Source organism: Equus caballus, chromosome 25, assembly GCF_041296265.1.
Source record: "Equus caballus isolate H_3958 breed thoroughbred chromosome 25, TB-T2T, whole genome shotgun sequence".
NCBI classification, from domain to species: Eukaryota; Metazoa; Chordata; class Mammalia; order Perissodactyla; family Equidae; genus Equus; species Equus caballus.
In genome coordinates, this window is record NC_091708.1 from 26,959,964 (window position 1) to 26,987,826 (window position 27,863).

Genomic DNA, 27,863 nt, shown 5'->3' on the forward strand with positions numbered 1-27,863 from the left:
ACTCCTGCTGTGTCCCTGGGAGCTGGCACTTAAGCTGCTCAGCAGATATTTGCTGAGTGGACCACATCCCTGCTCACTTGCAGCTCTGAGCGCTCCATCATTTGATGCTCAGCTGCCGGAGCAGAAGCGGATGGAGTCTGTCCTTCCTAACATCCCAGGGGAGGGGGTGGTTGGCTGGAAACCGCAGGCTGGGACCCCTTCTCCTTCTCCAGGGCAAGCCTCCCATGCAGAAGCAGGCACACTGAGCACTCGATAGAAAAGGCGATGCAGCCTGGAGGTCAGGGTCCAGGCTCCAGAGGCAGACAGACCTGGGTTCAAATCCCAGCTCTGCCTGACCAGCTGTTACCTTGGGCAACTCACTCCCAGCGTCTGAACCTCAGTTATCTCAGCTCAAAAATAGGAGTAGGAGAGGGGCCGGCCCGGTGGTGCAGCGGTTAAGTGTGCACTTTCCACCTCAGCGACCAAGGGCTTGCTGGTTTGGATCCCGGGTGTAGACATGGCACCGCTTGGCACACCATGCTGTGGTAGGCGTCCCACATAGAAAGTAGAGGAAGATGGGCACGGATGTTAGCTCAGGGCCAGTCTTCCTCAGCAAAAAGAGGAGGATTGGCAGCAGATGTTAGCTCAGGGCTAATCTTCCTCAAAAAAAAAAAAAAAGTAGAAGCAGTTACCTCATGATGGTGGTGTAAGGGTTAAATAAAATAAATGAAGTGTCTACTATGGTGCCAATAAAAAGAGGTAATTTTTTTTAATGAGTACTATTTGTTGAAAGAGTGACTGGGAATCTTCTAGAACCTTCTAGAATCTGGTTGCTCCTGGATTAGTTTCTTCAGTTTGCTGTACGGAAATTGACGAGAGCTGGTGACCTTCTGCCATGAGCAGCATAGCAGGATGGGAATTGGTGCAGAATTTGGAGTCTGGGAGGTATCTTGGGCCTGTGACCAAAGGTTCTCGCTCGACCTCATCTATGTACTGGGAATAATAGGACCTAGATCATTGGGTTGTTTTAAGCATCAATTGTCCATAAACTGCTTAGAGCAGAACCTGGCGTATTGGTAAGTAGTAGTAGTATTTTTTGTCATTGTTTTCCTTTCTCTTTTCTGAGGATGCTTAGAAATATCTCTTCATTCCAATATTATTTTTTAAAATTTTTCGTATGTTTGGTGTTTTTTTTTTAGTGTTTTTCTTTCCTGTTTAGCTATGTAATCCATCTGGCATTTATTTTGTGTATTTTTCCAGGTGTCTCACTCTTATCTATGGATAAATTTTATTTATTTTTGCCGAATAAATCACAGCAAGATTTGATTTAATAGAACTTTACAGAGAGAGTCGAAACTCTCTTTCCCGGGCTCGATCCCCTCCTTCTCCAGAGGTAACAACAATCTAGAATTTGGTGTTTATAATTCCCTGACATGTTTTATAATAATGCTATATATGGATGAAACCACAGCTATCCCAAGGGATCTTGCAACTTACATTTCTCTTTTAAAAACTTATTTTGTCATCATTTCAGGCTTACAGAAAAGTTGTAAAACTAGCACAAAGAATTCCTGCATCCCCTTTATCCCAATTCCCCAAACATTAGCATTCCCACATCTGCTTTCCCTCTCCCTCGCTCTCCTTCCCCCCCCAACCCTCTCCCCACCACTCTCTTCCTATAAAATTCTTGTTCTAAACCGTTTGAGAGAAAATTGCGGGTGTCATAGCCCTTTACCCCTAAATACTTGAGGATGTATTTCCTAAAAACAAAGATACTCACTTCTATAACCACAGTTCAGTGATCAAACATCAGGAAATTAACACTGATGGGGTACCATCAGCAAATGTACAGACCTTAATTCCTGTTTCACCGTCTGTTCCAGTAACGTCCTTCATAGGATAAGAAACCCCGGATCACAAGGTATGTTCAGTTGTCCTGTCTCTTTAGGCTCTTTGCATCCCGGTCAATTCCTCAGTCTTTCCTTGTCTTTTATAACTTTGACATTTCTTTGAGTATGGGCTGGTTACTTGTAGAACGTCCCTCAATTTGAGTCTGATGTTTCCTTGTAATCAGATTCAGGTTAAGCATCTTTTTTTTGCAGGAATACCCAAAAGTGATGCTGGGGCCTCCTCAGTGAGGCATAGCAGGCATTATTGCTTATTGAAGGGTTTATGCTTTCCCTTCTGGTTGGAAATGACACATTCCCAGTTTTCTCAATTCTCCTATATACATGGGTCTCCCTTTGAGCCTAGTCTTAAGTTCAGCAGTTTATCTCAATCTGCGCCATTTTTTTCAGCTGTTTTGATTACTATTCCTTCTTACCGTCATATCATATATTATTCTTTTAAAAATATGGAGTCTATAGTAGAGACTTGAAAAAATTACCCTTCGACATGAGCTTTATATCAGCTCCACAAGGTCTCTCAGAAATCCTGTTGAGATTTTCACTGGAATCACATTGAATTGATAGATTAATTTTGAAGGAACTGACACATTTATGATAGTGTCTTCCCATCCAGGAATATGTCTCTTCGTCATTTGCATCGTCTTTGATGTTTATTAGGAAAGTTCCGGAGTCCTCTTCTCATGGGTCGTGCACAGTTCTTGATATGTGTGCTTCTTGGAGTCTTATAATTTGTGTTACTCATGGCAATGGGATTCTCCCATTATGGTGTCTAATTGATTATTGTTGGTATATGGACAGGCCAGTGACTTATGAGTATTTATCCTGTATCTAGTTACTTTGCTGAATTCTGTTTTGTTCTAAAAGTTTTCCGGTTGATTCTCTTGCATTTTTTATGTAGACAGTCGTATTTGTAAATAATGGCAGTTTTGTCTCTTCCTTTCCAATACTTCTCCTTCCTGTTCCTTTTTTCCAGTCTTTTTACATTGGCTAGGCTCTCCAGAATAATTGTGAATAATACGATAGCGATATTGAGCATTTTGGTTATTCCTGACTTGACTTGGAATAGCTCTGGCATTATAGTAAGTGTTTGAGGGAGATTTTTGAGAGAGAACTCTTTGTGAAGGTTTTAAAAAATTCTTTGTGAATTATATTGATCAGTTTTTGAAAAAATTTCAAACTATCCCAGAAAACCTAGGTTGCCTTTTCTTTGGGGTTGTATTACTTTTGTAATTTAGTGCCGTGTCTCATTTGTTGACATTTATGTAGGAATTTTGGACCTGTATTTATGTAAGATTGTCTATAATTTTTTCTCGGTTAAATTCTCCTTGCCCAGTTTTAATAGGTGAAGTATGTTGGCTTTGTGGGAAGAATTAGGATGCTATGCTCCGCACAACAATTTAGAAAACATAGATATGATCTATTTATTGAGGATTTGGTAGAATTTGTCACTAAAATTATTTGAACATTCCCAATAGTTTTATAAATCAAATTTCTTCCTCTGATTATTGGTCTGTTCAGGTTTTCTGTTTCTTCTTGAGTCAGTTCTGGGTAATTTTTATTATTTAGGAACTGATCTGTTTTGTGTGCATTTTAAGATACATTTAAATAAAGTCTTCCTTCTTCCTTCCCTCTGTCCTTCCTTCTGATTCTGTAGTTATAGCCGCCTGCTCATTTCTTAATACTTTAAATTTATTTTTTATTTTCTTGGCCAGACACACGGCAGGGAGGTGGGGCTAGCGATTTTATTGGTAATTTCAAAGGACTTGCCCTTGTTTTTATTATCAGGTCTTTTGTTTCGTAGTTCTTTGGTTCCTAGTTCTTTGCTTCTGATGATTTTTCTCCATTTTCTGCTTTCTTTTGGTCTATTTTGATTTTTTTCCTCCACTTCTTTTTTTTGAGCGACTGCTTTGGAAGTAGCCCCATGGCCTTTGCTATATAGTGCTTTCATTGTTCATTTTTAAACAGTCTGCATTTTGTTTTAATTTCTTTTTTAAAAACAGGACTCCTCTAAATAACCTTTGGGCTGCATTTCTAAGTGGTTAAACTTTTCGTGGCTCTCTTTTTAAGTTTTGGTTTTATTGCTTCGCGGTCAGAGAATATGGGCTGTGTAATTTCTCATTTAAAGAAAATTATTGAGGTTTTCTTTGTGGCCTGTCACATGATCAGTTTGTAATTGTTCCATGGACTTTTGAAAATATGTGCATTGTTTTATAAGTACATATAAAAACATACTGAACTGACTAATTGTGTTTTTTAAGCCCTTTATTGCCTCTGTGTTTTTAATCCTTATGATCTGTCCATTTCTGGGAAGTATGCTGCACTCTCCTGTTATAACTGGTTGTTTTTCCCATTTCTCCTTGTATTTTCAACTGTTTTGGTTCTATTCATTTTATGCATATGTAAAAGTTCATTACTGCATATCCTTTTGGCAGTTGAATTTTATATCAATTTAAAAAACATTCTGTTTTTTGTAATGTTTTTCGCCTTGGAGTCTGTTACCATTTCTGCTTTTTATTGACATATGCCTGTTGTCATATTGTTCCTCCCTTATTTTTTTTTTAAAACTTTCTGTTTTGAAATAATTTAAGACTCACAAGGAGTTGCAGATACTATACAGAGAGTTTCCGTGTACCCTTCACCCAGCTTTCGTCATTGATGACATCTCACCTCATTGTAATCTTTTCTATTTTAGCCTTTCTGGGTCTTTTGGTTTTAGCTCCTGACCTACTCTGCATCCCTCCCTTTGTGATACCCTGTTTTTGGCTTGTGGGTTCTTTAAAAATTATTTTGTTGAAATTACATTGGTTATGACATTGTATACATTTTGAGTGTACATTACATTTCAGTTTCTGCATAGCTTGCATTGTGTTAACCACCAATAGCCTAGTTTTTATCCATCACCATGCATATGTGTCCATTTACCCCTTTTGCCCCCCCCCACCCCCTTCCCCTCTGGTAGCTACTGGTCTGTTCTCCTTATCTGCGTGTTTGTTTATCTTCCACATATGAGTGAAATCATACAATATGTATCTTTCACTGTCTGACTTATTTCTCTTAGCATAATACTATGCTCAAGGCCCATCCATGTTGTTGCAAATGGCACGATTTTGTCCTTTTTTCTGGCTGAGTAGTATTCCATTGTGTGATACCCTATTTTTTAATGGGAAAATTTTTATGCCATCCATATTTATTGTGATCGCTTGTGAAAGTTTCAGCTTCTTTCTGCCACCTTATTTTGCGTTTGGTTTTCCATGATGCTCTTTCCTGCTTATTGTTGGAAAAGTTTTCTTTAATTTCTCCTTTTCCTTCTTTCCATTTTTTTTCTCGCTACTCCTGCTGCTTTCCCCCCCTTATTGATTTGAAGGTCATAATCCTATTTCTCATTTCTTCCTTGTTCTTAAATTTTTAACAAACATATTTAAACTCAGGCAACAATAAATTAGTATCTCTAATCGCCCCCACACACAAATATTTGACCTTTGAAAGTACTTATAGTTTCCTTACCCTCTCTCCATAATCTGTTCTTGGTTAGTATGATAGGGAATTTTATTTTCAGCTTTAAAAAGAATTCTGCATTATGTTTTTGGGAATTATGGTAAGAGCTGCCTTGAGCTTCATGGCTGTATTTCCAGCCCCTGTTTAGATTTTGTTCTGTTGGGTTTCTTTCTCTTCCTTTTCAAATAGTCTGATGTCTTCTGTCTTGGATTTATTTCCCTTAATGTTTTTCAGGAAAGGGCAGGAGGGGCACCGAGTCTTTGTGTATCTGAAGAGGTCACTGTTCTTCCTCGTGCTTGAGTGATGGGTTGGTTTGCAACTGAGTTCTAGGTTCCGAGTCCTTTTTCACAGAGCCTCGTCACCACCGCACTCCTGTCTTCTGGCCCTTGATCCCATAGATGAGGAGTCTGATGCTGACCTGAGTCTTCCTTCTCTGTAGGTTTTTTCCTCTATGGGAGCGTTCAGGATTCCTCTTTTTTCTTGGAGCTGGGAGATTTTATCAGTATGTGTCTGGGTGTTCTGTTTCATTCCTCCTCCTGAGCACTTGGATCTTTGGCTCTTGTGCTCTGGAGAGATGGGTGGATATGGGACCAGTGTCGGGTCTCCAGGGTAGAGAGACAGGGAACCCCCACAGCCGGGTTGCTTAGGACGCAAGTACCTCTGGACAGCTGGTCGACCCTCTCCAGGCCTCTCGTCTGGCATCTCAGGAAGGCTTCTACCACACAGGGTTGTTGGGAGAAGAAATAGGACCCAGCTAGCAAAGCGTTTAGGACAGTGTCTGGCATGGGGTAAGTAGTCAGTAATACTGCTGTTCTTCCCAGAATTCCTTGGAGGTATCAGAGATGGAGGAAGGAATGAGCCTTTGAGCTGGACTTCAAAGGGTGGGCAAGATAGGACCTTCTCTCAGCCTCAGGCTCCCTACTCAGAATGATAGAGCTTGATAAGTTTATTGGTGTAATTCTCCTTTTTGATTTTTGTAAGATTCACACAGAGGAATGGCTTGCGGGGAGACAGTTTCTCACTCCTGAGTCTTAAGTCTGGTCTCTTCTCTCCCTCTCTCCCCCTCTCTTCTCTTCTTTCTCTCTCTCTTCTTTCTCTCTCCTCTCTCTTCCTCTTTTCTCTGTCGCTTTTATCTCTTCTCTTCTCTTTTCCATTGTATTTGGTCTTTCTGGTTAATGTGACCATCGAAGGCAGGATCCAGGGCTTCCAAGACCCTTTCCTTTGTCAGGAGAAAGGACTGCAGACCTGCCTACCGGGGCCTGTTTTGATGGAATAAATGACAAGCTGGATGACCGTGTGCGTGATCTGTATCTGGCACACCCTCTGAGGTCTCCTCTCTACCTGTTGCCGCTCTACTGGGTTTAAACTCACCTGCGCATCCCCAGGTCCTGCACACAGTGGGTGCTCAGGAAGTGCTTATGGAGCAGACAGACGATGAATCAGTGCTCCGTTTTTCCTGCATGGAGAGATGACAGCTTCTCACTGCCCTGGGCCCGTCCCTTTGCATTTGCTGTTTTATAAGCAATTCTATTTGTGGTTGAGTGACAGTGAGTTCTTTCAGGAAAACGAGAAAAACTGGTTTAGGCCCATGGTGAAACTTCATTTTAATAGCAACAAGACAGGGCTCTAGCAACTTCAAAAAGGACAATCAAGAAATTCTTGTTTGCTCAACAGAAGGAGCTGCTTAGGGGGTTCCATGGGTTCAAAGTCACGGCAAACTCCATGTAATTTTCAACTTCGAATGATTTTTTTAGCGGCTAAGATAATTAGGAAAGTGTAATTTATTTAGAGGGGGAGTTCCAGGCTGGTTTCGCCGAGTCGACGGCTGTCCCAGGCGCGTCTGGAAACGGCACCAGAGAAATTCAGTTCGGGAGGAGACAGGGCAGGGCTATTCCCAGCATGTTTTCTCTTCTCTTGGCTTGGTTCACAAATCAGACATTTGTGAGCATCTTTTCTGCCTGGCACTGATGACACGAGAGAGAAAAGCAGGATGTGAACCTTGCCCTGGAACAGCTCGGCATCCAGTGGAGGGAGCAGGATGGGAATGAATTATTGCAGTAGAGTGTGGTAAGTGCAGACTCCGCACGCAGCCCGGGAGAGCGGGAGGGTCAGGAAGGCTGAGGCTAGAGAACAGTGCTGGAGAAGGAGGAGCCAGCCGTGGATGAGAGAGGAGAGGGCATTCTGGGCAACGGTTATCGCCTGTCCAGAGCTTCCAGAGCATGTGCCACGTGCTTATAGGCTGAGCTGGAGGGCGACGAGAGTGCACGGGGCGTCTGGGCAGGGCGCAGACCATGCGCGGTAGGTCTGGGAGCCCCCTGCCTTCCATCCCGGGGAAGCCGGTGCCGCTCAGCGACAGCTGATGGTGGCCGTAGGCTGTCAGAACAGAGGCCCAGGGTGGCCAGATCTTCGATGTTTTTTTTTTTAAAGAGAAGCTCTAAACCTGACATTTTATGTAAAATTTCCTAAATTTCAATTTATGGCGACTCATTGAGAGAAAAGTTAAACAATGTGAAACTCCACAAGCCCCGTTCCAGGCCAGTAGTTTGTACAACCTGTGTAGGGCATGGAGAGAAGTGAGGATGAAGAGGGCCCCGGGCGCCCCGACCCGGCCTTGACTGTGTCCCGTCCGTTGCCAACGGCAGGAAGGAGAGCTCGGCCTTGAATTTTGAAACGGAGTCCATGTGACGGGGGAGAACCTCACCGTTCCCCGTCCTTACTCGACTCTGGCTCAGAGTCGGAGTTCGAAGGGCTTTGGATTTCCTCCTTGAACTTCCTTTTTTGTTCTTACGAAATCCAAATGGGGAATGGGATGGTGGTTGTTGGCGCTGGGTTGTCTCTTAGAACTTCTGGCCTCCTCTGCGCCCCCTGCTCCCGCTCTGCCCCGTTCTTATCCCGTGTGGACTTGGTGCCCCTTCCACCACCCTCTTCTGGTTTGTCGGAGAACAGAGTGAGGGCCGGATAAATACACTCTTGGGCTTAAATGAGCCAAAGAGCCATGAATGCTCATCTTCCCCCTGAAGTGGATGAATAAATATCTTATATAAAATTCTTTGTTCTTCAATACGTAACACAGAGATGGCCAACAGAAATAGAAGGCAAGCCACATACCTAACTTTATATTTTCTAGTAGCCGCAATAAAAAAGGGAAAGGAAACTAGGGAAGTTAATGTTAATAATATATTTTCTTTAATCCGCTATCTCCAAAATGTTATCATTGCAACATGTAACCAGTATAAAAATTCTTATTAAGCTGCTACCCATTTTTTTGTTCCGTACAGCGTCTTGCGCGTTAGTGTGTATTTTCCACGTCTGGCACATCTCGCTTTGCCTTTGCCACGTTTTGAAGGCTCAGTGTCACGTGGGGCTGGTGGCATCCGTATTGGACAGTGTGGATATAACAGGTGCACGTAAAAGGTGGTTTTCCACAGGATACAGGCTAGCTGGGAACCATATTTAAAAGGACGCGTTGATCATATTTCTCCCCTCTTGGGCCTTGGTCAGCTCTGCCTTCTCCTCAGGATGGCATGCTGTGTCCCCTCCCCAGCCATGTCTTGCACCCTCCCTCCCTCTGCCCCACCAGACTGGCTTTCTCTTTCTTCCTTCCTCTTCTATGCCAAGCACCTTCCAGCCTCTGAGCCCTCACACATGCTGTTCCCATTGCCTGGATGGTGCTCCCCTCCTCCACCCCCTCCCTGTCCCAGGCTTCCGCCAGACTGTGTTTTGGGTAAAATATCAATTTTTGAGGGAAGTCTTTCCCGATCGCCCTGCCCCCACCTCCACTCTAGATTGTTTCCCCGTTGGATGCTGTCGTGGGGGTGGAGAGGGGTCTCTTTCTTCTCAGCACGCGCACAATGATAATTATCCGGTTATTGATGAGAATCATTGAATATTTTCCTACCCTGTTAGGTTGTGCATCTCAAGAATCAAGGACCATGAGTGGTTTTTTTTTTTCTTTTTGAGGAAGATTAGCCCTGAGCGAACTATTGCCAATCCTTCTCTTTTTACTGAGGAAGACTGGCCCTGAGCTAACATCCATGCCCATCTTCCTCTACTTTGTACATGGGATGCCTACCACAGCATGGCTTTTGCCAAATGGTGCCACGTCTGCACCTGGGATCAGAACCGTCGAACCCCAGGCCGCCAAGAAGCGGAACATGTGAACTTAACCACTGCGCCACCAGGCCAGCCCCTGTTTTGTTTGTTTTATGCACAGCATAAACTCATCTAGTGGCCGCAGAAAATAGATGATCAATAAATATGAGATGGATGATGCGGGGCTGAGATTGTAGAGGAACTGGGGCCCATGAGACCCCCAGAGGACCCTGGCCTCCAACAATGAGGCTGGGGGGTCGGCCCCCGTGGCCCCAGCTCCATCTCCTGCTTCTCCTCGGCCGAATTAGCTGCTCCTGGTCCCTCTCTTGACCAGCTTTTGGTTGCCTGTAAATTATATTTTTGGTGGCTGTTAATAAAAATATAGGGCTGGGGAGGAAAAAAAAAAAGACTTCTCCTAATAGAATTTTATTAAATGGCACTAGTTTAAAAATGTCTCGTAAAAAGTTAATTAATTTGGGATTTGGGGATGAAAGGCGTGATATAAATGTCAGTTATTATTATTACAATTTCAGCCTCACGCTCACACTCTTGATCCAGCCCCTGATCTGGAGTCGCGCCTACACCCGGGGACTGGCAGCTCCACTGAAGTGCCAGAGGCAGAACTGAGCTTTGGGGGTCCGTCAGGGACACAGGGGGCTTCGCCAAGTCAGGCCGTCCTGCCTTTTCATCTAGGATAATGCAAGGCCTCGAGAGCCGGCGCCACTGACTGGGGGCCGGGAGCGGTTCAGAGCAGGATGGTCTTGGCGCTCTGGGGAGCTCCCGGCCGAAGCAGCCAGGAACATTCAAGGTCACGTGCTTGGCCCGAGCCCGGTCACAGAATCCTGGGATGGCCGAGCTGTCCTGGCTCTGAGAGAGCCCACTCTCCTTTTCCAGAGAGGGAAACTGAGTTTGAAGACGGGTGGTGGCTTGCCTAACCCAAGGTCTCATAGCAAGTTAATTAAATTTATGGAGATAAAGGCAAGCGAAAGCAATTAGTGAAGTAGGGGAAACCTTCCAAAAAAAAAACGAGAGATTCAGGCAATTTATAGGTGACAAGTCTAGAAACTGTTTTCCAAGGAAACGGGGAGTCCTGGGACGCCGTGTGAGTTCACAGAGACAGACAGCCCTTGGCTCCTTGAAGACCTCCCGGCCTCGTTGCCCTGATTGCAGACGCTGTACCTAGAGGGACGCCTCCAGAGCTGAGCCGGCGTGTAATTACTTAGGGGGTGGGGGCCGAGCTGGGGTGCTTATTGTCATCACCGCCCCTTACGTTCCTCTACCTATGATGGGCCAAGGAGGGAGCATGTGTGTGCTTCGGTTCCCTCCTCTCTCGAGTGGAGTGTGGAAGTACCCGTGGTAGGGGCGTGTTGGGGACCAGGTGGATGGGAGAGTGTGTGCATACGTGCTGTGTAAACAGCAGTGTGCAAGCTGAGGTCTCACATTCGTAGACTCCGTACTCTCAAAGCTGAAAGGGAGACCCGTGGTGGGTACCGAGGGGAACCTTCCCGGGTGCCTGTGCCCACGACAGGGTTCCTGACCGGGTGCTTCTTGTTGCCAGTGATGGCTTCACCCACCTCTTGCCTGCAGCCCGTTCTTTCTGGGGCCTGCCGCCTCCTCACTCTTTGTGCTCTCTACTCCTTGTCCTGTTTTGAGGATTACGTGGAAGGCGTCTTGTCTCTCCCTTGCCACGTGGTGGCCCGCTGTTTTCCCACACCACCCTTCACTCAGGTCTTGGAGGTAGAGGTCCTGGCTCAGCGAAGGTTTGTAGGATGAAGCGGGGAAACAAGCGTGTGCCCATTTGGCTCTCCTGACAAGGGCTGTGTCCTGGGGCCTTTTGGTGAATCCTGGGAATTTGGGAATCTCACAGAGCTGGGTTGAAACCTGGGCTCCTCCCCTTGAACGAGATACATTGTTAATCTCAGTAATCCTCCGTTTCCTCATCTGGACAGTTGAGATATAGAACAGCTACCCCACGGCGTCATCATAAGGATCGAAAGAGGCGATGGGTGTAAAGTGCCGAGTGCGCCACCGCACACATAGCGAACGCTCAGGTGGCGCGAATGATTATGGGATGCTCACGACACTGACGTGATCTCCGTGTGACACCGTTTTGTCCTCCTAGATAGCAAGTTTCTTAAGGTGTCCGTCAAGTCCAGCCCAGGGCATGACACACAGACTCCTTCTAGAACCTTGCAATTCCCATGGCCACGTGCCTTCTCTGATTATTGAGTGACTGTGAACTGAGCTGAACTGAACTGAGTTCTGGCCTATGTTACGAACTCAGTGAGGCCCTCGGGAGACCCTGTTTGGGACCAGGCCTTCCACATGGTGCTGGCTTCTCTCTGAGGCTGGAACAGCTCTGACGTGCAGGCTGCCAAGCAGGTGTGAGGTCTCCCAGCCTTTTAGAACATGAAAATAGCCCGTGATCGTCTCGACTAGAAAAACAATCGTCACGGCTCTGTTTTATGCTGTATTATAAGTAAAACTATTGCTCTCTGCTTGCCACCCCACCACACACCCCTAAGAAAACCACAGCTGCCTCAGCCTTTTGAAGGCCTTTAAATTCAAGGCCTGGAGGAGTGCAGGGGAGTAGGGCGAGTCCAGGACGTCCCCTTGGTCGCCGTCTTATTGTTCTTGACAGAGAGGGTCAAGATGGCAGCTGGTTTCCCCTTGGTGGATGGCAGAGCCAGGCAGATTCCGTGGAAAGAGATGCTGTTGCCTCTCCAGGAACAGAGCCGCCTCGCCCGCCCTCATCTTTATTAGATTTCAGTGAATATTTCTGCTCTGGGTCGTTCGTGCAGTGTGGCCTCATAAACGCTGCTGTGGAATTTCGCTCCCTTTGTACTGAGGGCCCCAAGCTTATTCCATCGCTGTTGTCCACCCTGAGTGGGGAAAAGGCAGGCGACCCGGCAGAGCTCGTTTCTCCCCGGCAGCCCTGAGGTTTGGAAGATGACCGTTCCGCGTGGAGGCGAAGCTGGTCAGAGGGCTCCTTTCCTGACTTTGTGGCACCTGAGTGGCAATCTTCGCCTGGAAACCCAAATCCTCACGCCTTTCTCTGGAAGGTTTCAGGGCCTGGAGAGAATTTCTCAGGCCCCCTGGGGCCTCACAGCTTTGCAGGTGTCAGATCCGAGGAGGGATCAGAGGAGGCGTGTGGCTGTGGGAGTTGGAAGGTTCTAGAAGGAATCTGGAGGCCCTCTTGTCTGGCCCTGAAGTTGAGATGTTTCAGACCCAGACTTACTGGATTAAAAGAAAGGGCTCATGTCATTTCATCAGACCCACCTGGTCGTTGTCATGGATGTGCCCATTCTGTGCCTTTCGTCCATCCATGTAATTCTGAGTGTCCAGTGTGTGCCAGGCATTGTGCTGGCAGCCAGCTGTGCGGGGTGAGCAGACGGGAGTCCCTGACCTCATGGCGGTGACCGGTGCAGCGACTTCGGAAGGCAGTGCCCTGCTACAGACGAGGCGTGTCCACAGGGTCAGATTGGAATCGAAGTGAGGGGCTGTTCCGAGATGATCCATTTTCCCCCTTCTCCCGGAGATGGGAAACTGAAGGACACTGGGGCGATTGATCTCTGCCTGCTTTTTCACCCGCAGAATGGCAGAGGTTAGGAGTTAAACTCAGGCTCCGCAGTCCCCAGGCCAGATGCGATGCTTGTACGAAATGGGATGATGGAGAAGAAGGCCCTGGAACCTAGCTCGGCCGCCGTGCTGGCCGTAATTGCCACAAGATTGCCTTGCTTTGACTTCTGCATTGCAGCTGCCTGTCCCACATGGAAGTGGCTTCTGGTTACTGCAAATTGCTGCCTGTATTTGGAGAAAAGTAACCAGAGGAGCATTTCCATTGCTGCTCAGATACAACAGCTGGGTCTTTCCGTGGAAGTCCCGTAACTCAAGGGGTCAGTGGCTGGAAGGCGGGAAGGCTCCTTTCACCTTTCTCTCCTTCCTTGTCTCTCAGACCTCTTTCCTCTCTGTGGTCTGGAGACAGGAGTTGTTTGTACAGTCCCTCAAAGGCATTTGGCTGATTCCATCGCATCCCCACTACAAGATCATCCAACTTGAATACCTCTGTTGTCGAGGGGCTCACTACCTATCAATTGTCCTCCTTCCCTGGAGGAAAACGTTCCTCTTCATCCTGAGCTCAGAGTTGCCTCCCTCTGATTTCGGTCCCCAGGGCCACAGAACTGCATGCTCCCCCTGCGCAGGACAACCCTCCCATAGTGAAGGGCAGGTGTCTGGGCCCCACACAGCCCAGCTCTGTCAGCCGCCACCACGCTCGCTCCGCCTGGGAAAATCCTGCCCGCCCATGTGTAAGTGTGTCACCGCCAATAATAGTGCAAAGGCTCCGAATCCGAGGGCCTTTCTAGGATCGGTTCCTTATTAATTAGGTCAGCGTCTCCAAAATCAATTTCCAGTGAAGTCGCGCCGCCTGGAAGCGCGGGTCCCGCCCAGCCGTGCGAGGGAGTTGGCGCGGGAGGTAATTCTCTGGCCTCTGTGCCGTTCAGGCCTTGTCTCTACCTGCGAAGAAAGTCACATTACACATCCCTTCTGTGATTATCCTGACTTTTTATTTTATCTGCCCTCCCCCTCAAATCTTCCATTAAACCCCTGTAGATCCCGCTTCAAACAGGCAATTAGACTAACAATGTAATTATATCCCTCATTGCTAATTGTAACTGGTTTAGGGGAAAAACAAAGAGAAAGAGGCTTCAAAATCTCTGGAAACTAAAAGCAGCTGTTAGAATTTCCAGGTATTTCTTGGCCCTGGGTGTTTTTCTGAGAGCCCTGGTTGCCGTGCTGGGGTCTGGGTCTGCGTGCTTTTGCCATTGGCCCAGATCACCCCTAGGACACCCCTGGGCCTGTCTTCACTCTCCTGAGCATGTGCTTGTGGCACCCCTCTTCCTGTCCTTTGCTGGTTGCCTGTCCCTGTCTGCTGCCTCTGGCTCTCATTTCTCTCTCTGGCTCGACCACCTTTATCCTCTTAGAGCCGCTGAGAAAAGAACGCACAGGCGAGGAGGTTGAAGGTGTTGGAGGAAATGATGCTTCTTCCTGCTCTTGCCGATGCTCCATTGTCCCCGGTAACCGTGGGCCACTGGTCCGTGTGCTTCTCCTCGGGGGGTTTGGGCTGAGCTGGACCTGGTCCCAGACCTGGAGCCTGTTGTGTGACAAGGATGCCGTGGAGAAACGTCTCCTGCCACCACGCCCATTCTCAGCGTTTTCCCGGGTCTCTTCTCTGGGCGAGGCCCTGTGCTCGGTGAACAAGCCATGGTCCCTGCCTTGGGGCTGCCCACGGCCTGGGGAAGGAGGCAGGCAGGTCACTGAGCACTGGGGCCATTGAGAAGAGCGTGTCTCAGAGGAGGTCCAGCCCTGCTTTGAATGGTCCCGGGGGGAGATGGGAGATGGAGTAGAGCAGGCTGGGGTGTCGAGAAGCTTCCTGGTGGAAGTGACATCTAGGAGGAGACCTGAAGGATGGGAGGAGAGGTAGCCAGCCACTGAGCAGGGGGGCAGGTGCAGGAGCCCTGGTGTGGCTGGAACATTGGGTGTGAGGATTGTGGTGGTGGGAACTCAGGAAGGAGGGTGGTTTTTCCTTGGGCAGGAAAGAGGGAGTCGGGGAAGGGTTTAAACAGGGAAGCAGCAGGGTCAGACTTGTATCTTAGACCAAACAGGCTACAGGCGGGTGGCGAGGGCGGTGTTGGGTTGGAGGGCCTTGCATGGAGGCTGGAGGCCTGTCAGAGGCTTTTGAAGGAAGCCTGAGTAGTTTTCCGTGAGTGTTGATTGCCTGGGTATCTTCCTGCCATGATGGGGATGGACAACTTTGAGGTGGTTACTCAACTTCTCTGAGCCTCCCTGTCCTTACCTAGATTAAAGTGAGGGTAGTTGTGTTTATCTTTCTGCATCGTAGGGGGGCGTACCAGGAATAAAGGCTGTGAAGCTTCAAGCTCAGTGCCTGACATAGAGTTGACATCAAAGGAGTCCTTTTGAATAGGGAGCATGTACCAGGATGGCCTGGGGTACTTTCCCAAAATATACATGCCCCTCTCCTGTCAACTATCATTTCCAGAGCGGGGGCCCTCAGGCAGGGACAGTCATGCGCCACATAAAGAAGTTTTGGTCAACACTGGACCGCATATACAATGGTGGTCCCGTAAGATTAGCAGCATAGAGCCCTGGCATGCTGTAGGCTGTACCATCTGGGTGCGTGTAAGCGCTGTAGGGGTGGAAGAAATTTTCCTCTCCCCTTCTAGGTTCCTCTGGCTGGTCTGAGAATTAAATTGACATGAGACAAAATAACAGGAGAAGAACAAACAAAAGTTTAATAACTTGTACATGTGGGAGAAACCCAGGGAAACCGAGTAACTCAACAAAATGGGCAAAGCCCTCACCTTAAATACCCTCGTCAGCTAAAGACAGGAGCTGTCAGGTGTAAAGGGAAAGAAGGCAGTTCATAGGTAGGTGAGATAACAAGCATTTGGCCACACAAACAGAAGAACACAGAGGGGAGCCCAACAAATGGGCTTTTCCAGGCTCCCTCCTGTCTACCACCCAGTTCATGTTGTACTAAGGTGATGGCTTGCTTCCAGAGACAGGGTTTTTTATCTGAATTCTTTTATCTGAATTGAGTTTAGCACTGAAGGGGGAGCTAACAAGAAAAACGTTGAAACTTTTGTTTCTTAAAAATTCTCAGCTAAAATAATCCTCGTATTAAAGAGACACATTTTTGGGTGGCGAATCTGGTTCCCCTTTGGCACACGCTATGGTGTTCGCAAGACGACGCACTCGCCTGTTGACGCATTTCGCAGAATGCGTCCCTGTCACGTGGCGACGCGTGGTGGCGGACGCCTCTGGGGAATCTCAGCAGAACGCGGTGGCTTTTCAGTTATCGGGACTTTTCCCCTCTTTGGAGACGAGTCCTAAACCTCAGCCTCGTGCCTCAGCACAAGTGTGGTTCCGTGCCATTTTCTTTTGCTCAGAAATAGGGTTTCCCAGTTTGATGATTGAATTTACTGATGGTGTTTCCCTGCGGGTGTATGCGACACATGCTGCCACTTTGAAGCCCGGAGCGGAGACTTGCTCATCTTGGAGAGTCCGTGGGCTTGGAGCCCCACTTCCTCTCCGTAAATGCTCTCAGGTTTCGTGGCACTTGGTTTGGGCCACGCGGTGCCAAATATTCTGGCCCTGGATTTGCCATCAGTTATGCGGAATGGGGTGTTTTCATTAAAATTTCCATTACTTGTTTTTTTCATTTTTTTAAGCCAGTGAGCAATTTATAGATTCATTAACTTTTTACTACACTTGTGAAGCCAGGAAGAGGGGAAAAAAGGAAATGAAATATTTGGTCTGCAACATTTCACTAAAAGATCTTTAAATATGGAGGATGAAATAGCTGGATAATTAGGGCTGGTCTGAAGAAGTGTTAGGAAGGGCTGAGATCTTCCAGAAGGATCTGAATATCCTGGCAAGGAACACCATCTCTTTCATCCCCTCTTCCCACTTCCCCCGTAGCTGATCCATCCTTTTGCTTATAGCCACTGTCTTTTTACCAGATGGCTGGCTGTCCACCCCCCCGCCCTGGGAAGCTCACCACTTCTGGGCTAACTATGCGCCCCTGAGCGTATTTCCATATAATGTGGTGCAGTCCGATGCCTTATAGCTTTCTCATTTCACTTCCCTTTGGGGGAACTGGGTATGCACGATGGTTGAGTGCATGGGTTTTGCAACCAGACGAACTTGAGTTCAAATATTGGCCCTGTTGCTTAACAGCTGTGTGACTTTGGGCAAGTGACTTCACCTCTCTGAGCCTCAGTTTATCTATAAAAACACAGTAGTATTTGGAACTCTGGGAAGGCCCAGAAAAGTGGCAACAGTCTCCTTCACCGTACTCTTAAGTGGTGAGAATAAAATGAGATGGTTTGCTAAAGATGGCCGACCTACTTCACGTTCTGGACTGTGCCACGAGGTTGGCACGCTCACCTCTGAACATTGGAACAGCAAGCCACCACCACTCAGGACCTCACTTTTCCCGTTTGTAAAGTGGATGAATAATCTCTCATTAATGAGGTTGTAGGATGAGTTCAAACACATTTAATGAGCCTTTAGAGTCGCTGGCACATAATATGTCTCCATATACACTAACAGCTGTCTAGTTATTGTGATTGCAACTACATATGATATAAAAACCTCACTCTCAGAGTCCACTGTATTAGAAAGGCAATAGGCTTAAAAATTACCTCCCCCAAGAGCCTCTTAGAGAAAACCTCAGTGCTTGAAGGTGCTCTCCAGGTCATCTCGTTCGGCCCCCAGCTGGAGATTGAAGGTCCTGACTGTTCAGCTTCCCTGTGGATGGGTGTGTACCTGGGTCCAGCCACCATGTCTGCTCAAGGACAGACTGTAAATGCAGGTCTTGGTGGAGTCACAGGTCTCTGTCTGGAGATGGGCATCCCAGAAAATCTCTTGGTCCCCATACTTGGCTTTATAGATGTGTAGCATACATCTTTTAAAGTACAGTGAGTTTTTCCTCAAAAGCAGTAATGATAGAAACCTAAGCAGGAAGGATGGGGAAAAAATCATCCATTTTTGAGCTATCCAGGGCAAGTGCTTTTGGGGGTACTATATATGTGTGTGTAGTGTTTTGTTTACATAAAGTTTGTGTGTGTGTATATATATAGTTTTGATTCTGTTCTTGTCATTTTGCTTTAGTACGTAAATGTTTTTCACATCCCTCTCCTCTGAGGCTCAGAGAGGTGAAGTCACTTGCCCGGAATCACGCAGCTGGTAAGCAACATTCATGAGCATCCGTTCTGACGGCGTTGACGGTTGCTCCCAGTTTTTATCACAAATAATGCAATGGACATCTTTGTGCATGCATCCTTTTCCTTCTTTTGTACGAGAGAGTCATAGAATTTGTTCCCCAAAGTGGATTACTAGGTCAAAGGATGTGAGAGTTGCTAAGGCTGTTGTGACAGTGCCAAGTTAAAATTGGAGAAAGGTGGCAGTGGACGTGACAGCTGAGAGCGTACAGCCACTTTGGACATTCTTGGAGAAGAACTCCATTTGGAAGAGTTGACTTGGCAGAATGCTGCCTTCTCGTCCTCTCTCTGCTGGGATTGGTAGCTGCTGACTTGCTTTCTTGGCCCAAAGACTTTGGGCCAAACCATGAGCTGGTGGCAGGAATATTAGTTTTTACGTGCCTGGCCTACAACACATACTCAGTGCCCCTGGGTGCAGAGCTGTATGCTGGGCCTGGCAGAGGAGCACTAAGGCCAACACCTGTGAAAGGGCCTTGGCCATTGCCTGCAAGCCTGTGACCTTGTGCGTGTTACTTCCACTCTGGGCCTTTATTTTCCCTTTGTACAACAGGGAAAAGGCTGGCTCAGAAAGCTGTGCATCGATGAGAAAGTACTGTATTTTGTGCACTGAAGGTGTTCTCCAATGAAGTCAATCAGAAAGGGAGAGTCAGTCCTGGTTTTGAATAAAGTGTTGATGGTTGCCTGGTACAGGGGAGGTCACTGCTTTGGGTAGGCATCTGAGAATCATACAGTGTCTTCAGATATCTCCTCTTAACTGTTAAAATCATTTGATGTTATATAATTTCCCAGTTTTAATTAAATGTAGGCATTTTCCATCCTCCACGGCTTTGGCTGTGAATTTCGCTGACTATTGATGTGGTGGCGGGTTGACTTTCTGAAACGAGTTTGGCGACGATGGAGAAATAACGATGATAACAGTGAAGACAATGGTAGCCGTCACTGACATGGCACCTCGTCTGTGCCGGGTGCTGTTCTGAGTGCCTTACGTTTATTAACTCTTTTTATCACTTAATGATTTCATGAAATCAGTTCCTTTCATGAAAGAGAAGCAAGACATGGCATCTTGGAAAGGGAGACGGGAGCCAGGAGAAGGAAGGAACTCGGTGTTTGTCTTGGAAGAAGACGTGGGTTTGAATCTCAGGCCTGCCAGTAACTATGTGACTTTGGGCAAAGTCACTTAGCCTCCACCCCCTCCTGCCTGAGATGGAAATCATGACTCCTGCCTCGTAAAGGATGAAATGAAGTAGTGGACCTAAAAACTCCTTCGGTCACTGAACAAATATGGGGCATTGATAGAATGTTATTCCTACCTCACCCGAGACTCAGGCTTCTGGGAACCTGGGTCGTTTTGCGCTTCAAGGATTCTGTGTAGACGCTTTCTGTGTGCTGGGCTGTCTGGTGGACACTGGGGAATCCGGAGGCACGATCCCTGCCTGGGGAAGACGTATGGTCCAGCTGGGAAGACAGGTCATAAAAAGATGATGGAGTGTACCAGCTGGTTGATCAATACCATTTGAATAGCCCAGGCAGTAAATGCTGTAAGAAAACAGGGCAGGGAGATGGGCCCTGTGCCTTGGGGGAGGTGGGACTGGAGCCTTCAAGGAAGAGAAAAGGCCTTTTCTTTCTTCACAGAATGTGGTTTGAAACCAAGCCTTCAGCCGTACTCAACCCTGTGAGTCTGTGTCCTGTGGATCAGGAACACTCTTGTCTTTTATGATATGGTTCAAAAGACGCCATCACATAGTTCCAGTGTGGATCTGGAGTGGCCTTGAAGGTGGAAAGTTCTGGGCCCCTAGGAGTGTTTCTTGCTCAGCCAGCCCAGCCGGCATCAGCCTCTGGTACCTCAGAGCCTCCCCTCCTGATCCCCATGAACCATGTTCTGAATCTGGTCAGGAGATGCTTCTGGACTGTGCACTGCATACATGAGTCTTCTGAGTGATGGGCTGGGGACAACTAGCCTTCCACGTTACGGGTTTTCTGTCAATAGTAGATTCTCAGTAAAGGCCAGAAGCAAAAGGATGCTGGAAGGCCATCCAGGCACCCCATGGGTTGGTGGACGGAGGCCGGATGGCCAGGCTTCCATTTCTCAGACTTTGAGTGTCCCTTTGGCTCTGAGCTGTGACCTACTGGGTAGAGCAGAAGACGATGCAGTTCATGGGAAGATGGTCCTTGCCAGTGAGGAAGCTACAGTCCAAACAGGGACGCCAGACTCAGGGGGACCCCTTGGTGAGCCGTGCAGGACACTGCTGTCTAGTGGTTGCAACCCTCCAGGGTCTCCTGATCCGAGCTGATCTGCTGTTGGTTTGCCCTCAGCTCCATCATTGTCTTTCCCCTGCTGTGCTCTGTATTGCAAGGAACTACATTTCCCAGTTGCCTTTGCTCTCTGGCCTTCAAATAGTTGAGCCAGAAGGATGCAGAGCAGGGAGATTGGAAGGTGAGAAGAAGGGAAAAGCCCAGGATGTTTCTCCCCACGGGTTCTCTGCCTCTTGCTGTGTTTTCTGTGCAGCTCCAGCCCCTGCTCTGCAACCCACTCCCGTTGGGCGGCCTCTGCTGAGCTGCCGCAACTTCTGGTAACACCATCTCTTCCCTTTCTAGCAGAGCCCCCTCACATGCTAATCGGTGGTTACCTTTCTGGCCCCTGTTTGACTTCTCAGCCCCTTCATCACCTGTGTACTCAAACCCCTTTACTCAGCTGCCTCCATTTCAAAGACCTAGAGTGGCATCTCTTTAAGGCCCAGAAGTACCACCCAGATCGGGCCCCCCAGAGCCTGTCCCTGCTCCTACCCTGAATAATCCCATGGAAGCCATTGTAAGATCCTGGCTGCCCTGATCATTCAGGGTCCCAGATTTTTTTTTTTCCCCCTGCAAAGAAAACAGAATTGTAGAATAATTTCAAAATAGCCTGGCTGTCTAGATGTCTCAGCGGGCGTCCATCGGGTTGTGTAGAAATACAATCTTGCTTTTCTTTGTGGGCCTCTCATTCTGTAAGAAAATGGGGGACTCCTTGCTTTCCAGCTGTGAGAGGAGCTATTTTGATTTTTAAAAAATTCATGCAGTCATTTTCCCCCTCCCCCTATTTGCCTGGACTGTTGATCTTGTGATATATTTATAGAGATTGTGGTTGGCTGACCAGGAGTTATTTTGCAATAGGAATTTGTAAGACTTCTACTTTGAGCGTGTGTTCCAGACTTTTCTTTCTTTAAAAAGGAAAAAAGTCTTTCTTAGAGCCTCTACTTTGCCCTTCTTTAATTATTTTTCTTTCACAACCAAAGTAAGCCCATGTTGTACATGTAGTTTTTTTCTGTGTGTTTCTTTTGTGTTTGGTCTTCTTTCTTCTTCGGTGTCCTTTTTTTCTCTCTAAATTTTAAAAGGCCACGGCTCCTCCTTCACGTAGGAATGTTTTTGCAAATGACAGTGTGGTGACCGGAAGAAGGGTGCTTTGGGGGTCAAGAGACCTCAGTTTCTCTATCTATAAAAGGAAGGTGTTGGACTAGAGGGGGCGAGCATGCCACCATCCGCAGCTTTTCCATGCTCACTGCAGACATCAGTAGTCAATCACAGCACTGGTCCTAGCTGAGCTCTGATGTGGCTCCAGAATCCTTCTCAACACATCCCCCCAGGCAGCCACTACTAATTGATTAGAATTGGCTCTGAAAATAAAAGCTGGTTGCCGTTCTTGGTCTAGGTGAGCCCCTAGGCCCCGTTCACCACTATGGTTCTCTTAAGTGTTGGCAGTATAATTCCTTTACATCTTAACCCAATTGACTGACCTTTATGAGGCCCCTTCTGTATGCAACACAGCCCTGGGTGCTGTGGAGCCAGAGAGGAGCTCTGAAAAGGTAGCCATCCTTGTGGAGCTTGCAGCTGATTGGGAGCAAAGCTGCAGACAGCGGTGATGTCCCCAGGTGTGCACATGCACGCCCTTGCTGCTCTAGGAAGTTGTTCCTGTGGTCAGGGAAGGAGCAGGGCCTGATATCCAGCTGGTCAGCGTGGGCCACAGTCCAGGTAGGGGGACAGTGTGAGCCAAGACAGAATCAACAGAATCAGTGAGTTTCAGAACTAGGAGCATCCTCAGAGCCCATTGGGTCAAAATTCTCCAGCTTATAGCTAGGGAAGCTGAGGCTCAGAGCGAATCAGAGACTTGCTCAGATTTTAAGAAATCATAATTATATAGGTAATGTTTAATAAACAATAAGTCATTCTAATAAATGATTTTTTTATATAGCTAATACTTAGCACTTACTATGCACCAGGCATTGTTTTGAAAGCTCTGCATATATTAAGTAATTTAAATAACCTTGTGAGGTGAGTGAGTACTGTTATTCTCCGCATTGGACAGATGAGGAAACTGAGTCTCAGAGGGTTAAATGACTTGCCCGGTGTCACATGGCTTGTCACTGGTCGAGTCAGGATTTGAACCTAGGCCATCCGCCTCCAGGTTCCATGCAGGGAACCCCTGTGCCAAGTAAATCCTGCTGGAGGGATCAGGATATATTTGGGGTTTTTTAGTGTGTTAGTTTGACTCACCACCATGATGTGATCATAATGACATCATCCAGATCTGGGGCCCATGTGGTATTGTTAGCGCTAGCTGAGGACGTTGCAGACTTCATGCCATTTCATCCACCCGGCAGCTGTGTGATATGGGGATTTGTCTCTCTTTTACATTGGAGGAAACTGAGGCAGAGAGAAGCAATGTGACCTGATACAGGTCACAGCACTCCTTAGTGGCCCAGATAGAATTGGAACCCAGCTCAGCCTGACCCCAGCCGTCAGAGTTGGAAGATGTCTGAGAGGCGGTCAGTCCAGCAGCATCACTGGACAGACGGACAAATAGAGGGCCAGAGATCACCTCTGCCAGTGGTCCGAAGAAGGCCTGGGGCCAGCAGGGTCGCCTGGCGTGGGCGGCTGCTGGTCTTCCCTGGGGGCTGTGCCAGCATCGCCATGTCTCAGCGGGCTCTGGCCCTTTACTTCGGTCCCCTTGAAGAAGTTTGAGGACCAGCCTTACTGCCTGACTTGAAAATGCCTAAGGGGGTGACTTTTACAAACCCCGTCCCCCAATTCTGGGTTCCCTTCATTTGGAGCTTGCAACCCTCTGTACTTAGAATAGGTGTTTTTCCCCAAGAAGCCAAAAGTTTTTCTTTTTTTCCCCGCCCCCACCCCCAACTTCCTGCTGATCTGAAGCGAATATTTATCACGTATTTAATGAGTAATCTGAGTCTTGGCTTGGTGAGGCTGTATCAGGACATGGTTTATGGCTGATCTGGTTTTAACTCGCTCCAGGCGGTTTTCCCTGGAGTTTTCTGTAAAATCATAAACCTGGAGAGAGAATTTTTGTGGAATGCAGTCACATGACTCGCTCTTTTGTAAATTGGGAGATTAACCGTCTGACTGTAAAGAACCAAGAGGCGTTTCTTTTTCTAAAAGAAAACAAACAGAGCAGCATTTCGGCACCCAGAGGAGCAAGTCTAGTGTCTGCTCTTAGAGACGGGGAAGGTCACTCGCCCGGGTCACCCGCCGGGCCTTGGGGGCAGCACGGTGTCGGGTTTGAGAACGTGGCCTTGGACTCAGCGCTTGAGTGGGTGTCCTGGCTGAGCTTCTTCTCGGCTCGTCCTTGTGCCCTCGAGCCTGTGGGTCCTCGCCTGGACAGCGGCCTGGGGACTGCCCCTGCCGCTTCGGGTGGTTGAGGAGGTTACATGAGATGTTGCATGCGGTGCCCGAGCCCAGGGCTGGCCTATACGCTGGCCGCTTGGGGCGGCTAGTATTATCCCCATTTGAGGCCTTGTGTGCTGGATTCATAATACGAGCTGACACTGTGGATGTCGAGGCCCTGTCGTTAGCACGGGATGGTTGATCTCACTCTTCACCACGGCCTCTGAGGTGGGCACTGGCATCGCACCCATTTTACAGAGGGAGGAATGGAGGCACCGAGAGGTCAAGTCACTTGCCCGAGGTCCCACCAGCAAATGGCAGGGTTTCTGCCCGGCCTGCCTCCCATGCTAGTGCCCTTCCTCACACTTTAGTCCTGGAGCCTGAGGGCTTTTGACTGCTGGTCCCGGGGAGAGAGACCCGGCCTCGCCTTGCTTCAGCTCAGGTGCTGGCTGACCCTCCCTGGATGCTGGCATCAGCCCCCTAACTGGGCTTCGGGCTCCTCTATGGTCCCCTCCCACAGCCCGTTTGCAGGCGGAATTCTGACCCTGTTTGTCCCCTGCCTGTAGCCCATCATGCTGGGTGTAGGGTGGAAGGGAAGTCCCCATACGTTTTCTGCAACTCTCCTTTAAATTTAGAATTATTGCATTATAAGAAGTTAAAAAAGAAACAATGAAAACCCCAGTAATCTTGCTGGGCCCGAGCCCAGGAACGACCCTCACACTTTTGACTCAGCCCTTGACCCCTCTGGGATCTGACCCGGCTGGGCAAAGAATTTACACACATTAAGCAACCAGCAGCCGTCACAGACCCGTTAAATGCACGTGTGGGCCGCAGGCTCCAACTGTGGTGGCATCCGGCACCCTGGGATGAGAACCGGGCCTGTGGTTTGGGTGGTGAGTCCTACTGGCAGCCCAGGAAGGCTACTGCCCTCTCCTCTCTGAAGCTGAGACTTCCCCCTTCTTCTAAGGTCCATGAGTCAGCCCACAGATGTGGAGGTGGGTTCATCTTTTCCTTCCGTCCCTCCCAGGTGCCTGGGTCTCTGCACACAGGCTAAGACTGCCAGGGGTTCCTCAACAGCTGCAGCGGTTTATTGATTAGTAACCTGCCATTTATTGAGCAACTACTCTGTGCCAGCCCTGCCCTGGGTGCTTTCCGCGTGTTATCTCAGTTGATCCTTGTCACTCCCGATAGCTCTTGGTCCTGGAGCTTTCTCTCCTCCACCACCATCCCAAGACCATCATCATCTCTTCCCTGGAAGATGACAGAGGCCTCCGTGTTGGGCTCCCAGCCTCCATATTGCAGTCAGTGGTTTCTTTCAGAGGTGCACATGCCTTCCAAGATGGCCTTAGAAGCCTTGGGGTGAAGCCAGAACTCCTTAGCCTGGTTTACAGGTGCTCAGTAATCACTAGCTATTGATCAGGATGACAAAGGCAATGACGACAGTGATGGTGATGATGATGATGATGATGACGACGACAACAATGATGGTGATGAGGATGATGATGATAACAACAACGATGATGTCAGTATTAGGGTCCTGCTCCAGTCTGCGTGGCTGCCCACCAGAGGAGAAGAACCTCCCTGTATGTGGAAACTCATATGAAACAGACGAGGCCTGCGTTGATTCCATTCCTAGGAAGCTTGGTTTGTTTCTTGACACTTAGGTCAGACAGCAGGGGCTTGGGGAGGGGCAGAAGGGCATCCTAACGGAGAGGAATAGACATTGATCATCCCTATTGGGTTTATCTTGTAGTTGGAGACTTGGCCAATTGATGATGGCATCTCTGGGGTCTCCTTCAGCCTCTGGGCCCTGACCAGGGGTCTAGTTAGGGGCTCCCTGTGTGAGGCTGGGCACATCAGATGGGCTGGTCCCTTCCCTCCGAGGTGAAGGCCCTGAGGGAAGTCTACAGCCCTGCAGGGTTCAGTGACTCAGCCTTCCCAGCTGGGCAGCATGGTGCCCTTCTGCTCTCTCCCTGGTGGCCAGCTTGTGCTCGCTTCATTTGCATCTAGATTTTACATTCCCCGCATCGAGCAGGAGCCCCGAGCGCCCTTTTCCAGCATCCCTTCCTCAGGGAAGCCCTTCCTGACCCTACAGTCTCATTGGATCCTGTTGTCAAAGATGCTTGTGGAACCCAGGGCTTTCTCCTCCCAGCACATGTCTCAGTGGGTAGTTAGAAACTGGTACCACGAAGCAGTTAAATAATCTATGCTGGTCTCCCCACTGTTCTTGGTACTCTCGTGTCGCTTGGTACTGTTATGTGCCACTAGTGCTTAGGAGGCACTTAATACGTAGTATCGGGGCAAATGAATAAGGAACCATGTCTGATTCATCTTAGAGTCAGCCCCCCAAGGCCTTGCTCAAAATCACACATCTACTGTGAGCTCTGCAAATATCTATTGAAAAATGCCATCGCCCATCTGAGCTCTAGCTCTTTTAATCCGGAGCCTTCTCTGGCAGCCTCCACCCCACCTCAGGCTTGGAACCCAGGCCAGTCAGTGGCTTTGAGTAACCATGTTCAGTTGGAAAAGCAAATGCAAAATTAAAAACCAAGTCCCACATGCTAGAAACATATCACTGATCTAAGAAGCAAAGTCTAACGCAGGACTTTATAATAGATTTAGTTTTCCGGGAGTGGAATCTTCTTTATAACTTGTGAAGCTACTGTGCAGTGTTGGCACTGTCACCCTTAGTAGGTGTTTTTTGGGGAACACCTGGTGAGTAAAAGCAGGGGCTGCCTGTGCTCGAGTTGGGGCTCCATGGTTCCCTAGGAAAATAGTTCATCTGCATCTTTGGGGGCCAGGTTTGGTGTGTTGGTTCTAGAGATTAAGGGCCAAGTGTATAGAGGAAATGGCCATGGACTTGGGTTGAGAAGATTTATGTGAGCCCTGCCCAAGCCATTGACCAGCTGTGTGACCTTGGGCAAGTCACTTGGCCCCTCTGGTTGCTTGGTTGCTTCTTGTTCACAGGGGGAGGGTTCAGATGCAGAGTCTGCTTCACAGGGTCATTGGGAGGACTCAATGGGGTCTAAGGCCCTATAAAGTGCCATGCCAATGATTAACATTCTTGTGTATCAGGGAGATGCAATTTCGTTTTTTTGGGTGCTGAGGCCCAAGATTTTTGGAATCTTCCCTGACTCCGTCTCTCCTCCCCCACATCCAGGTCATCAGCGTATGCTGTTGGTTCTCCCTCCCGGTGTATTCAGAACCCAGCCCTTCCTCACCCGCTCGCTGCCACTTCCCTGGTCCCAGCCACCTTCGTCTGTTCCCAGGGGTGCTGCAGTGACCTCCTCACCAGCCTCTTACATGCTCCCTCCCTTGCCTGATGGGCTATTCTCAACACAGCAGCCAGAATGATTTCTTTTAAGTGGACATCAGATTATGTCACTTTGCCGGAACCTTCCAGGGACTCTCCAGGGTCAAAGCCAGAGCCTTTCAGTGGCCGCAGAGGCCCTGCACGGCCGACCTCCCATACCTCTCCCTGTCTCGTCCTCGCTCACTCAGCCCCAGCCGCACGGGCATCCTCGCTGTTTGCAGAGTACACCAGGCACGCACCCGCCCTTGAGTCCTTGCTGGCCATTCCCTTTCCCCGGACACCACCTGGCCAGCGCCCTCACCTCCTTCCATCGTTTGCCCAGTGATCCTTTCTCTGGTCACCTCCCTTAGAATCACAACCCATGGCTCCTCCCTGGCCCCAGCAGCCTGATTACCCCCTACCCTTCTCTGTTTTTCCCCCTACTTAACTGGTTACTCTCTAGCATACCTTATATTTTACTTATCTATTACCTCAATATTACCGTCTTCCTCCGCTTGAATGTAATCGCCATGAGGGTAGGGATATCTCCCAGCTGCCTAGAATGATGTCTGGTGCATAAGAGCTCAGTAAATACTTGTCGGATGAGCGAATGACTGTCTGATTGGAGTCTTGTGCCTCAGT

At 48.4% G+C, this 27,863-nt stretch overlaps 1 protein-coding gene across 50 annotated transcripts in view; it reads left to right on the forward strand.

Annotated features, from left to right (window-relative positions):
• Positions 1-27,863, forward strand: part of ZNF618 (zinc finger protein 618) — a 183,664-nt gene that overhangs the window by 62,346 nt on the left and 93,455 nt on the right. For 5 of the 50 annotated variants that reach the window (XM_023628706.2, XM_070251188.1, XM_070251206.1 and 2 more), the window contains exon 1: positions 7,002-7,448. The exons of 39 other annotated variants lie outside the window; for them this stretch is intronic. The gene's annotated coding sequence lies outside the window, so the exon portion shown is untranslated. Of the gene's footprint in view, positions 1-6,982; positions 7,449-27,863 lie in introns of those variants that run through there. 6 more of the 50 variants (XM_070251198.1, XM_070251193.1, XM_070251209.1 and 3 more) reach the window with 3 other exon arrangements.